Below are 14090 nucleotides of genomic sequence, written 5' to 3'. Positions count from 1 at the left end.
GTTCTTCTACTTCTAAAATTTCATGAGGTTCTCAGGAGATTTAAATAAATAATATATGTAAAACATTAGAGCCGGCCAGGCGCGGTGGCTCATGCCTGTAATCCCAGCACTTTGGGAGGCCAAAGGTGGTGGATCACCTGAGGTCAGCCTGACCAACATGGTGAAACCCCATCTCTACTAAAGACCAGACTGACCAACATGGTGAAATCCTGTCTCTACCAAAAATACAAAAAATTAGCTGGGCGTGGTGGCGGGTGCCTGTAATCCCAGCTACTCTGAGGCTGAGGCAGGAGAATCACTTGAACCTGGGAGGCGGAGGTTGCAGTGAGCCTAGATCGCGCCATTGCACTCCAGCCTGGGTGACAAGAGCAAGACTGTGTCTCCAACAAACAAACAACAACAACAAAACATTAGAGCCATGTGGGGTACATACTAAGCACAAAATAATTTTTAACTATCTTCATCATATTATCCTTCCATGGATTTTTTTTTTTCCCATCTCCTGAGAGTTAAAATCGTTTTAAAATATTTAATTAAAAGTTGAGTAAATTCCATTTTCTATACCTAGCACTCCTCGGAAATAAAATACAGTAGAAATCTAAGTAATCATCCACCTAAATATTGGCACTGTCAAGGTGAGTTGTTTAGTGTCTGTGTAATATGTTTTTGTGAACACAAAATATAATTTAAACCTCAAGATTTAAAAATTAATATTCAATTTAGAAAAGTTAAAAAGTAGTCCGGGCACGGTAGCTGACGCCTGTTATCCCAGCACTTTGGGAGGCCAAGGTGGGCAGATCACCTGAGGCCGGAAGTTTGAGACCAGCCTGACCAACGTGAAGAAACCCCATATCTGCTAAAAATACAAAATTAGCTGGTGTGGTGGTGCATGTCTGTAATCCCAGCTACTTGGGAGGCTGAGGCAGGAGAATCGCTTGAACCCGGGAGGCAGAGGTTGCTGAGAGCCGAGATTGTGCCATTGCACTCCAGCCTGGGCAACAAGAGCGAAACTCTGTCTCAAAAAAAAAAAAAGACAACTGAAAAGTTAAAAAGTAAAACTCTAATTTTCCTTAACCTTTCAAGTTTAAATTCAGGGAGTATGATTATGGTTTGATTGACTAGGTGAGTAGGCTAAATTTCCTTAAGCAAGTTGTCCTATTTACATCTTAATTTATAAAAATTCTTTTGAACATTTTAGACTGTATTTTAAAATTAAGTATATTTTGATTTTTTAAAAGCACTTTACTGCCTATCTACCAAAACCTTTCCCATCTAATAGATCAATTAATGAATGTGCTCCATCTCCAATGCATTCCACTTTGTGTCATTCTTTCTCTTTCAACTTAAAATCCAAGTCTAAAATCACTCCGTTAAATATTTTAAATTTGAATCAAAGGCTAAATCCATAACATTCCCTGAAATCTCTTCAACTCTCCAAAAACTTAAAGTATAAAATATACACAGATCATTCCTAAACATATGAAAAACTATTAATAACATGATTTGGTTTCTTTCATCATCTTCCTTTTTACTTAGAAATATTCTAAAGCTGACAGATAGCTTTCACCATCTCAAGCAGGGTGGGGTTGCTTTTGGTGAGGGGTTTTGGCTGGGATACAATTGTGAAGTCTGAATGCTTTCCATGGTCAGTTCACTGAAAAAGATGCTGAGCACTTTTTTAATAGTCACAGTGATAACAAGGGACTCCTTGTTCATGACCTACTAATGGGGCTATCTTCACAGCTGACCTTCTTGTTTCAAATTAGACCACTATCCAATCCTTTCTTCTGATTTGAACCTGCAGCTCTGGCTAGTTTACCTCTTGATTGGAGTTAATGTATCTATTTACCACTGATTGATTTGGATTTTTTTTCACTTACTTTTCATGTGTGAATATTGTCCACAATCCTAAAGATATTTATATGATCAGGCACATTTTTGTCACTTGTGGGAATGAAAAAGGAAAAAAAAAATTGAGCACAATTTGGGTTGTATAAATGTCATCATACGTGAATTTGTATACATATGTTATTTTTTTCATAGTTGTATGAAGTGGGCATAATTATGTCCATTGGGTAGGTGAGGAAACAGGTTCAGAAAGTTAAGTAGCTATTAAGTTGTAGAGCCAGGATACTAAACCTAGTTATGACTCTGTAACCCACAAGCTGTACTCTCTGGGGACCATCATGTCATACCCCTGGGGTTTCTAGCTGGAAAACAAGCCTGGCCACGTGTACAGACAACTCTTGAGGCTGTCTTTTTTAAAAATTATTTTTCCCTACTTTTCCCTCTGTGTTTTTGCAGCAAAGCAAAGTCATGAGCAGTTTGGGGTCATGGCGATAAGTTGGACATCTGACATGTTCTCTTCCCTTCTGTGAGGTTATCACACATTAGTGGGCCAACTGGTGACCTCAGAGACAGAGGCCTGAGGGCTTGGGGGCAGGAGGGTTCAATTCTTCCTGACAGGCTCTTGCTGGAGGTGGCCTTTTCATGATAAGGATTTCCTGTAGCTCAGTAATTCTCAAGCTCCCCAAAAAAAAAAAAAAAAAAGCAAAGAAAAATACCCAGCAGATTCCACTATTGGCTTGGGGGGATGCCCAGGTGATGGCTTTTATTTCTCTTTTAAAAACAAAACTTTTATTTTGATATAATTTCAAACTTAGAGAAAAATTGGAACAGCTCAAAAAAATCTCCATATACACATCACCGAGAATTGCTAATTGTTAATATTCTGCCCTGTTTGCTTTATTATTCTCTGAACTATTTGAGAGTGTGTTGCACACATTCTGCCTCTTTACCCCTAAATACTTCACTGTAAATTTCCTAAGAACAAGGATATTCACTTACACAACCACAGCGCAGTTATTAAATCAGGAAATTTTGAAATGGACATAACACTATTTTCTCGTCTACAGACTTTATTCAATTTTCACCAGTTATGTTCTTTTTAGCAATTTCGCTTTTCTGGTCCAAAATCCAATACAGAATTAAGCATTACCTTTATTTATATGGATTTTTAATTTGCATAATCTGTAATGATTCCTGAGCTTTATGTGCCTTTCATGTCATTGACTTTTTTAAGAGTGCAGACCATTTATTTTCCAGACTAGCCCTCAATTTGGGTTTCTCTGATGTTTCCTCATGATGTATTCATTTTTGACAGGAATCTTAAACCAGTGATATGATTTCCTTCCCAGCGCATCCCATCAGGAAACACTAGATATCAGTTTGACCCATTATTGATGCTAACTTTGGTTACTTGTAGTATCTGCCAGATTTCTTCACTGCAAAGTTACTACTTTTCCCTTTGTAATTAATAAATAATTTGTGGTGAGATATTTTGAGACAATGTAGATAAACTATTCCTCATCAAATTTTTAGCCGTTAGTTCTATCATTTATTGATGATTCTTATCTAAATCAATTATTACCATGATGGGTATAACATGTTGATTTTTCTAACACCATCATTTTTTCTTCATTTATTAGTTGACATTCTGTTGTAAGGGAGCAGTTACCTGCATCATTAATTATCAGTATGGACTCGTGGATTCTTATTTTTTTCAGTTGGTTATTGTCCATTACTACAATTATTAATCTTGATGCTCCAGTTGTCTCAGATTTGACCAATGGAAGCACCTTTAAGTTGGTTCTTGCATTCATTTGACATGTCTCCATCATTTGTTGAGCACTTGCTTCCTTTCTGACACAAGATAGTCCATATCTTCTTGGACTTTTTCTGGCCATGCTCTGGAATCAGTCATTTCTCCAGGAAACCCTAGTTCCTTTCAGTGGGGAATGGTATTTAGAAACCAAGATTAGGGTGCTGGGTGTCCTTGCTGCTACTGACATATCAAAACTTCTAGGCCCTTTCAACACACAGAATTAAGAAACACACACACCCACCCACACCCCCATACACCTCCATATGTGTGTGTGTGTGGGTGTGTGTGTATATACATAATAAATTTATACTGTATCCAATTTCAATCTAGCAGCACAAGATTTTTCACAGCCTACTCCCTCCTTATTTGTATCTCCCGTCTCTAATAGTGAGAGACCTGGTTCACAACATCCTGAAAATATTTATTTGCCCAATTCTTCATGCCTAGAAAATAATTTCAGAATTATTCATCTATACCACTGTGAAAAATGTACGTGCTAAAGTGTAGTTCACCATTTGTTTGTAGCTCTTTTTGTCTTTAGATCAAGTTTATATAAGCAAAATATTAAGTTCAACTATTATTTAGGGTGTGGACCTATAGTCCCACTGCTCAGGAGGCTTGATCTCTGGAGTTCCAGGCTGCAGTGAGCTATGATGGTGCCACTGCAGTCCAGCCTGGGTGACAGAGCAGGACTCTCTCTCTTTTTTAAGTTATTTAGGTATTTTTCTCCAGTATACTTATTCATTTGGGAATGTAAGGCTCATTTGTATTGTACTTTGGGTTTCTCACCTACCTCCATTTTTGTTGGTTTAACTTTATGGTTTTGAGTAAGTAAAACTGAGTAAATAAAATAGTAACATGCTTTCATAGCCAAAGTGGTACCAGAAAAGTATATTTCAAGATCTCTCACTTCCTCCTCTATCCCTTTTACCCTGTTTTTACTCACACCCTATGGGTAACCAAAGTTAGTTTCTCATTTATTCTTCTTGTGTTCCCTTTTGCAAAAATAAGCAGATACATGCATATTTTCTTATTTAATTTTTATTTGCTTACACAAAAGGTAGCATACCATCTTTACTCTTTGCACTTCACTTTAGCTTAAAAATTAAAGAGTATACTCCACTTTTTAATTTTAGCTTGGGGTGATCTTCTGTAAATCACTCCATATCATCTCATAGAGATCTTCCTCTTCTTTTTTATAGCTGTACTGTACTCCATTGAATGGATGTGCCATTGTTTAATTACTCTCTTTTGTATGAAAATTTAGGTTGCTGCCAAAAGTTTGCAATCACAAATATTGCTATTATGGTTAACTGCTATGTCTTCTCTTATTGTAGAGTTGTAACTGGGTGAAGTCATGAAAGTGGAACTGCCAGTCAAAAGGATAGTTTAGTTGGGTATTGCCAAATTCCCTGCTATAAGTGTTGTACCATTTTTGCATTTCCAGCAGGGATATATGAGGTGACTGTTTCTGCACAGCCTTGCTCACAAAATGTTTTGTTAAGTTTTTTAATTCTTGATAAACTTTGATAGAAAAAAATCTGTTTCAGTATTATTTTAATTTATATTTCACTGATTTTGTCTTGGAACACCTTTTTTTACATGTTATGATTTTAAAATTTTTTTCTGTAAGTTATCTGTTAATATTTTACTATCAAATTTTTAGTCATTTATGCCATTTTTAAGAGTTCTATGTATATTGGGTGTATTTGGTTAACATCCCTAATACATAGAGATCTCTATTATTGTCTTCATCTCCATCTTTATCTCTATCTTCTTTTTTAAAGGACACAATTCTCTTTTACTTTTTTTAACATGTTTTTATAACAACATTGTTTTAGAGACATTTAATGACAAGTGACTTTGCCTGGATAAATTACTGGTGAATAGAGACCCTTGAGAGACGATAGAGGCTAGGTGTGGTGGCTCACACCTGTAATCCCAGCACTTTAGGAGGCCAAGGCAGGAGGATTGTTTGAGCCCAGGAGTTCAAGACCAGCTTGGGCAACACAGAGAGATCCTGCCTCTACAAAAGAAAGAAGAGAGACAGAATAGAAAATTACATTTCACCTTCTACCTTGGGGACTTTGCTAAGCCATACATTGCTTGTCCAGCAGATGGGTAAGGGATAATACCCATTGGAAAGGAAGGAATAATTTGAAACCCATATAACTAGAACACAGACCAGAAAACCTGTCAGAGACCACGCGGTGATCTGGAGAGGAGCCTGTGTTTTCTGTAGCAGTTTGCCTCCTCCGCGTATATCCTCAGGCTGAGTCACAGGCAGGGCTTGTCTTAGGGAAGGACTGGAGGATGTGAGGCCACGAGATTCCGGGCCAATGTCAGCAGCTGGGATCCCTGTGTGTGCATTAGGTAGAGATGGTGAAGTCATACAACCAAATGTGAGACTTACAGGAGAGCCTACAGATCATCTGCACTCAGAAGCAATCTAACCTCTTCAGTTTACAAGTAGGAATTAGAGGCCCAGAGAGGTAAGTGACTTGCCCAAAGTCACAAACCAAATTACATTCAGAGCTACATAAGCCTTAAAGCTAATTCTTAAATATTAATGCTTAAAGACTTAAAACTAATAAGCCCTTTCAAAAGTAATCCATGTTGAAACATCTACATTCAGATGAGTTTTATATTTTAAAGTTGTCATTCTTTTTATATACTTAAGAATGCATTAATATACTTAATTATATTGAGTTACACTTAATTCTAGGAACTGCCACTGCCAGAAGTTTTCTGAAATTCTCTTATCAAAGGGAAGCTGAAAACTTGTTTTGGCTGGTCTGTATAGTCCTTCATTCATTGTAGTAGTACTGATTCATTTTTCTGATTTTTGTTGTTGTTGTTGTTGTTCTTTTAGACTTGAGTCAAGCACCGTACTCTTCTATTAGCCCAGGATTTTTTGTTTTGTTTTGTTTTTAAAAATACATTTCAGTATAAATAAGTTTTTTTTCTTTAGTTATATTCTAGTTTTAAGGATACACCTGAATTAACTTAATTGGACTCCTGTGTTTCGTAAGTCTTTGAGATAACCCATTTCTACCTAGATTAATCCAATCTGTTATGTTAGTATTTCCCAAACTGATAATCACGTGGGGTGCTTGTTAGACATACATATTCAAATCTATTCCAACTTCCAGAATCAATCTCTACATGACTGGAAATGCACAATTTTAACAATTTAACATGAATGCAAATTTTGGAAAATGATTCTGTGTTAGTTTTGGGAGTTTAACTCTCAGCTGGCAGCTTTAACCCCAAATCCTCTTACATGTGGATTATCCCCAGGCTCTGAGGGCAATGCCAATAAAACTTTTTGGTCGATGGTGGAATCACTGGAATAAATGTATAGTTTCCTAACAGAGGCAATTCATCAACACTCTCATGGCTCCTCTGAAAGGGAGAGAGCCCCTCAGAATGATTAGGCTTGTGTATGCCAAATCTGTCACAGTATTTTAGAGTGGCAGCCATTATTTGAGAAAGGAGTGAGGCAATGGTGGTCGGCTGTCAACACTGACATTACAGAGTTAGATGATCAAGGCAGTCATTCCTTCAGTCTCCAAGATCTGCTGACTAGAGCACTTGACCAAGTACCAGGGCTGATTCAATGACACAAATAACACAGGTGCTATTCTGGACAGACTGACATCTCAGTTTGGGCTACTTATCACTCAAGTTGCCTTCCATTACTACCAGTAGTGCTGTCTGTTTCAGCCTCTCATGAATTCAATCTTTTTCTTTCTATCTCTTTGAACATCTTGCTGTTTCTTCTTTAACACTTAAAATTTAATAAATGAGTGATTACTTTGTGCAAATCACCATGGGGTGGAGAAGCAGGATGGAAAGCTACTAAGAAAAATAAATACTCAGCCAAGTTGTCGAGGCTATAAAAATGCTTAACCAACAGTTCCTGCTCTAAAGGAACTTAGGCCCACTTGGGAGATAAAACAAATAAATAACCATTAAAACTTGGCAATGAGAACAGCCCAGGAAAGGCAGGTATAAAGAAAGCATTTTTATGCAGTAATTAAAACAATGTGGTCCTGGTGTAGGAATAGATATGTCAATGAAATATAATTGTGAGCCTAAAAATAGAACCATGTATATAAAAGTCATTAATATTTGATAAAATTTTATTTCATATTGGTAGGGAAAATACAGATTATTCAACAAATCATTTTGGGACAACTGGCTAGACTTTTGGAAAATAAACTGAATTCTTACCTTCTCATACCAAATTAATTCCAAGTGAATTTAAATGTAAAAAATTAAACCATAAATATTTTAGAGAAAACACAGGTAAGAGGCTTTCTAATCTTCAGTGTACAGGCTTTTCCAAGCATGAAATAAAATCTAGAGGCTTTCCTAGAAAAGTAATTTTAATACCTAGAAATCTAAAACATACCATAAGCAAAGTCAAAGACCAACAATGGGGAAAATATTTCGATCACATATGACAGATAAACGGCTAATATTCATGATAACCAAAGAGGGCTCACAAGTTAACAGAAGACAAAGAAGTCAACAGAAGGATGAAAAAGGAGTCATGAATTAGAAATTCATAATAGAAGAAACACAAACGGCCAATAGACAAATAAAAATATTCTTCCATAATTTAAAAAATGTAAAATAAAGCACTTTTTTGCCAGTTTGATCAGAAATGAGATTTTAGTGAGATTTTTTTGCCTATTTGATTGATAAAGTGCCCAGTATTATAAGTGGAGTATAAATTGGTATGTACTTTCAGGAACAACTTGGCAATATTTGTTTAAAATGAAAATATGGATTCTCTCTGATTCAGAAATTCTGTATTTATAAAATTACAGGCTTACTCAAATAACTGTACAAAGATGCACAAAGTTATTCATTGCAGCACTATTCATTATGTGAAGGACTGGCAACAATAAGTTTATTTTATTTTATTCTGTTTTTTTCACTATTCAGCAAGCTCATCCTTAAGCAGTAGGTAGACTATAGTACATCCATACGATGGGATAGAATCAGTGGCCTCTCATCTGTTGAAAACTGCAATGGGTAGTTGTTTAATTGAAAATTTTGTTAAAATTGAGAATCATAAAGATGGATGCATTTTAAATGTAATATTTTGACCTAAACTACCTAAATGTAGAATTAGTCATTAATCTTTCAATGCTAGGACCAGGCTCTTTGAGTAAGGGTTTGCTGACAGAGTCCTACTCACCTTTCTTGCATAAGCCACACCTCCGATGTCTCTGCGCAGCTTCCTAATCTTGTCTCTTTCTTTTCCCTTGTGCTTACACTGGCCTCTGTTGCTCCGGCTTGCCTAACCTCTTTCCTACTTCATGGCCTTCTCACTAGTTATCCTCTCTTCTTCCCTTCTGCCTCTACCTCGTTGGCTCTTGTGTCTTAAATGTGACTTCTTCAGAGACACCTTCCAGAGAGATACCTCATGCCATGTGAGGTAACAGCAAAAAGACAGTCGTTTATGAATAAGAAAGTGGGCCCTTGCCAGATACCAAATCTGCTGGTGTCATGATCTTGGCCTTCCTTCCCTCTAAAACTCTGAGAAAAAAATTTCTGTTGTTTAAGAAGCCAGTCAGTCTATGGAATTTTGTTGTCACAGCCTGAATGGACTAAGACATGGAGCAATAACAAGATCTCAGGTCAACTCTAGCCTTGGCCCGATCTACAGAGGGAGCCTAAGTCACAATGCAGAGTTGGCTCCCTTGGAGGCAACATGGCCTTTTGAACCCACATATTAGTTACCTGCTGTGGGCTACCTTCAGGTGAGGCAGCTCCTGTCAGCCAGGGAAAAAATGAGCAGCTGGAAGCGTTTGCTGTCAATACTCATAGCAGCTGGGGGGTGTGTACTGTGCCCAGTAAAGGGCATCTAAGCTTTTTTAAAGGGCACACAATATCCACCCCACTGCTGGGCCAGAAAGATTGTTGTGCCAGTTGGTTTAAGCTAGTCAAGGCCCACCTTTGGAGCTACGGATTGTGCTATGGTCTGAATGTTGGAGTTTCCCCAACATTCAGGTATTAGGTATAGGAACCTAATACCCAATGTGACAGTATTAAGAGGTGGAACCTTTGTGAAGTGATTACGTCACGAAGGCTCCACTCTCATGGATGGTATTAGTACCTTTGTAAAAGAGGCCTGAGAGAGCTCCCTTGCCCTTTCCTCCATGTGATGATGCAGCAACAAGGTGCCATCTATTAAGTCCTCACCAGACAATAAATCTGCCAATGCCTTGATCTTGGACTTCCCAGCCTCCAGAACTGTGAGCAATGAATTTCTGTTGTTTAACAATTACCCAGTCTAAGATATTTTGTTACAGCCACCTGAACGAAGACACGTAGGGTCAATCCCACCCAACCAATGTTACCAAGAAACTCATGGTAGTGTAAGAATGGGGAGAATGTATGGTGATCAGGCACCCAAGAAGTGTTCATACCTCCTATCCTTAATTACTCAATATTATATTACCCTGTTTATTTCCTTCAGAGTTCTTGTCATAATCTGTAATTATCTTATTTATTTATTCATTTATTATCTGTCTGACTACTAGAATGTAAGTTAAATGAAAACAGGAACCTTATTTCTTCTGCTCACCGCTACAGCCTAAGAACCTATTGGTATGTCTGGTACATAGTATTAACCAATACATTCTGATTGCATTCCAGATAGGACTCTAAATATGCAGAGGCATGGAGATAGAAAGGAAAATAGATATGTAGATAAAGAAGAGAATTCTAGATCAGTGATTCTCAAACTATAGTCCCTGGACCAGCAGCATCGACATCACCTGGGAACTAGCAAGAAATGTAAATTCTTGGGCTCCACTCCAGCCCTAGTGAATGAGAAACTCTGGGATGAGGCTCAGCAATCTTTATTTAACAAGCCTGCCAGGTGATTCTGATGCACAGCCGAGCTTGAGAACCACTGTTCTGGACCAATTTGACTAAAACACGGGACTTGTGCAGGGTAGTTAGTGGTTGATAAAGTGGTAAGGGAAATTCAGGACCACATTATTATGGTAGGGCAATATGTTAAAAATTTTCCTATGGTGATTGCCCTATGTGTTGTGGATTTGTTTTTACTTCTCTGAAACACAAGCAAGACAAGGGAGAAAATGTAATTGGCCCTCCTGTTTTATTGGAAAAGCCATTAGTTCTTTGGATTCTGGATACCCTTGCTGGTGGTTGGGAGAAAGGAGTGGGTAGATACAATGGTGTTTTGATTTTTCAGTCAGGAGAGAAGTGCCATCCTAAGGACATTCCTCGTTATCCCCATCCTCACCCTCATCCGCAACGAGCTCCTTGCCCTGTGCACACACAGTTTTAAAAAATAAACATAATTTCTAAACACAGTTTTAGATTTATAGATAAATTGCAAAGATAGTACAGAGTTCCAATACACCTTGCACCCAGTTTCTCCTAGTATTAACATCTGCCATTAGTATGGTACAGTTGCCACACTTAATAAACCAAATAATGATATAAGTAACTAAAGTCCACACTTTACTCAGGTTTTCTTGGTGTTTATATGATGTCCTTTTTTCTGTTCCAAGATTCACCCAGGATACCACATTAAATTTAGTCATTATGTCTCCTTAGGCTCCTTTTGGCTGTGAGTTTTTGAAACTCTTCTTATTTTTGATGACCTTGACTGTTTTGAGGAGTAATGGTGGGATATTTTGTAGAATATTCCTCAACTTGGATCTGTCCAGTGTTTTCATCATTAGATTTGGGTTATGGTTTTAGACAGGCAGACCACAAATGGTAGCTGCTATTTTCATCACATCATATCAAGAGTACATACTATTCACATGAATTATCGCTGTTGATGTTGACCTTGATCTGAAGCCCAGGCTAGGGTAGCCAAGGAAGGAGGCTACCTTTTCACAGGGTAACATTGTGAAATGTTACACAGGGATTTCAGAACTTGACATTTACTTAGATTTGGGGAGAAGGGTTGGAGTAAAAGGAAAAGCAGAGAGAAGAGTGAAAACTATTGCTGAGGTTTCAAAGGTAGGTGACTGGGCACCTGGCTAGTATAGGACAAATCCAGCTGAGTGTCAGTCATCTCTCCCAGTAGAGAAATCTAGCCTGCGGTTGACCTTCTCCTTTTGGAGCTGGGGAAAGTTTAGGGCAAGGAGGTTCCATGGCTGAGGTTGTCACTGCCCTAGAACATGAGGGTAGAGAAGTGTGATTGGCACACAGTCCCTGCTGGATGCATCAGCCAGTAAGGCCACCTGAAAGAGTTCCTCCCAGAATAATTTGCACAGTCACCTGGAGGTGATGGCAGGGACATCACCACCTTAGATGTCTAAGACCTCTGGCTCTGAGTTTGGGGGTATGATGGCAGGACTCAGGGGGCATTCCTCAGTATTCTCCCAGCTACGTAGTTATTTGGAAAAGCAGTAGATGCTGCCTGAAGTCAATTAGAACTGTAGCGGAAATTTTGCCAGATGAAGGCAACTGGACACCTGTGGAGGCCAAAGCAATTCCTTGGATGCTAATCCACCATGTTGGCTTCTGATTAACCCCAGTTCTGGGAAGGCCTCTGAGATTTCCAGCTTATCTCTTGTCCCTTGTTTAAGAACACCCACTTGTCATAAATCCTGCCCTTAGGGCAAATTCCTAGGCATGTCCTCTGCAGCACTTGTGCCCCTCCCCTACTGTATGTAATCCCTGGGTCTGGGGGATAATGGTGCTGGGATCCACCATGGCTCGAGACGTGGCTTCTGTTCATAAGTCCTTATTAAGGCTGGGTGTGGTGGCTCACACCTGTAATCCCAGCCCTTTGGGAGGCCAAAGTGGGTGGATCACCTGAGGTCAGCCTGACCAACATGGTGAAACCCCATCTCTACTAAAAATACAAAAATTAGTTAGGCATGGTGGCGAAGGCCTGTAATCCCAGCTACTCGGGAGGCTGAGGCAGGAGAATTGCTTGAACCCAGGACGCAGAGGTTGCAGTGAGCCAAGGTGGTGTCATTGCACTCCAGCATGGGCAATAGAGTGAGACACCATCTCAAAAGAAAAAAAAAGTCCTTATTAAATGTTTTTTCCTAAGAAACTGGATTTGTCAGCCTGTTTCTTCAGCCTCTCAGCTTCCTCCGACTTTGGAGTAGGTTTGCATAGACTTGCCCACCCTGAAATGACACCGATTTTATAAGATGCATTTGGCTGTAGAAAGAATTGAAGGACATACATTAAAATGTAAACAGTGTGTAACTTTGGTTGGTGGATTTAGGGGCTGTATCAGTTTTCTAGGGCTGGTTAATAAATTACCACAAACTGAGTAGCTTGGAATTACAGAAATTTATCTCACAATTCTGCAGGCTAGAAGTCTGAAATCAAGGGGTTGGCAGGATCATATTCCCTCTGAAGCCTCCAGGGGAGGATCCTTCCTTGCTTCTTCCTAGCTTTTGGTGGTTTGCAGCAATCCCTGGTGCTCCTTGGTTTGTAGCTGCAGTATTCCATTCTCTGCCTCTGTCATCACCTGGCATTCTGCCTGTGTGCCTGTGTCCAAATTTTCCTCTTCTTATAAGAACCGCCAGTAAAACAGGATTCAGGGTTCACGTTAATTTGATACATCTGCATTAATCCTCTTTCCATTCACAGGTTACATTCACAGGTTCTGGATGGACATAAATTGTGGCGGAGCACTATTCAACCCTGTACAGGAGTGATGATATTTCCTTCTTCATATATTTCTATTTCATTCAAGTTTCTTTTTGCAACCTATATGTATTATTTCTATACCAGCAAAAACGCACATGAAAAATGCAATCTCCACCACTGGTAAAATTTATTCTTCTTTGAAAAATACAACAAACTGCATGTGTTGAAGGGGTTAGTGCTGTCCTGGAACATGCAGGTAAGGTTACTCGTGCCAGTCATGGTGACTTTGCTGGGATCCTCCCTATACTCCCAGCCAAACCGTGTTGAAAGGACAGGGAGGAGTGTTGGGTTGTGGCTGCCTGGGGAAGTGTCTGGACATCTCTGCTCAGGCCAGGGCCAGGGATGGGGGAGTGTTCTGTCCTGCTCTGCGGTGGGCTGCCGGCTTCCTTGATATGGGGCTCACCCGGAGAGATTGCATAGACCGTCTGTGGCAGCACCCCTTCCTGAACCAATACAGGAGGCAACTCAGAAGAGCGTGGCTGTGATAACTGATGCCACATGCAGCCTGGCAGGATAAACACTGCCTGGGAATCAGATGCTGTTTTCCTGGCCTCTCTCAGGTACTGGGGCCCAGTGGGGAGGTGATTTCTCTCATGACAGACACACCCCAGGCTGTCCTCTATTAGTCACAGCACATGCTTAACTCTGTTTGGTTATGTTCCCCTGACGTTCTGCACGTCCCACCATCCAGCAGTGTGTGTTTACCCCTCCCCACAGCTAGTTGGACTAAACAACATCTCTCGTGCAA

Source organism: Pongo pygmaeus, chromosome 15, assembly GCF_028885625.2.
Source record: "Pongo pygmaeus isolate AG05252 chromosome 15, NHGRI_mPonPyg2-v2.0_pri, whole genome shotgun sequence".
NCBI classification, from domain to species: Eukaryota; Metazoa; Chordata; class Mammalia; order Primates; family Hominidae; genus Pongo; species Pongo pygmaeus.
This window is presented reverse-complemented; position numbering follows the sequence as displayed.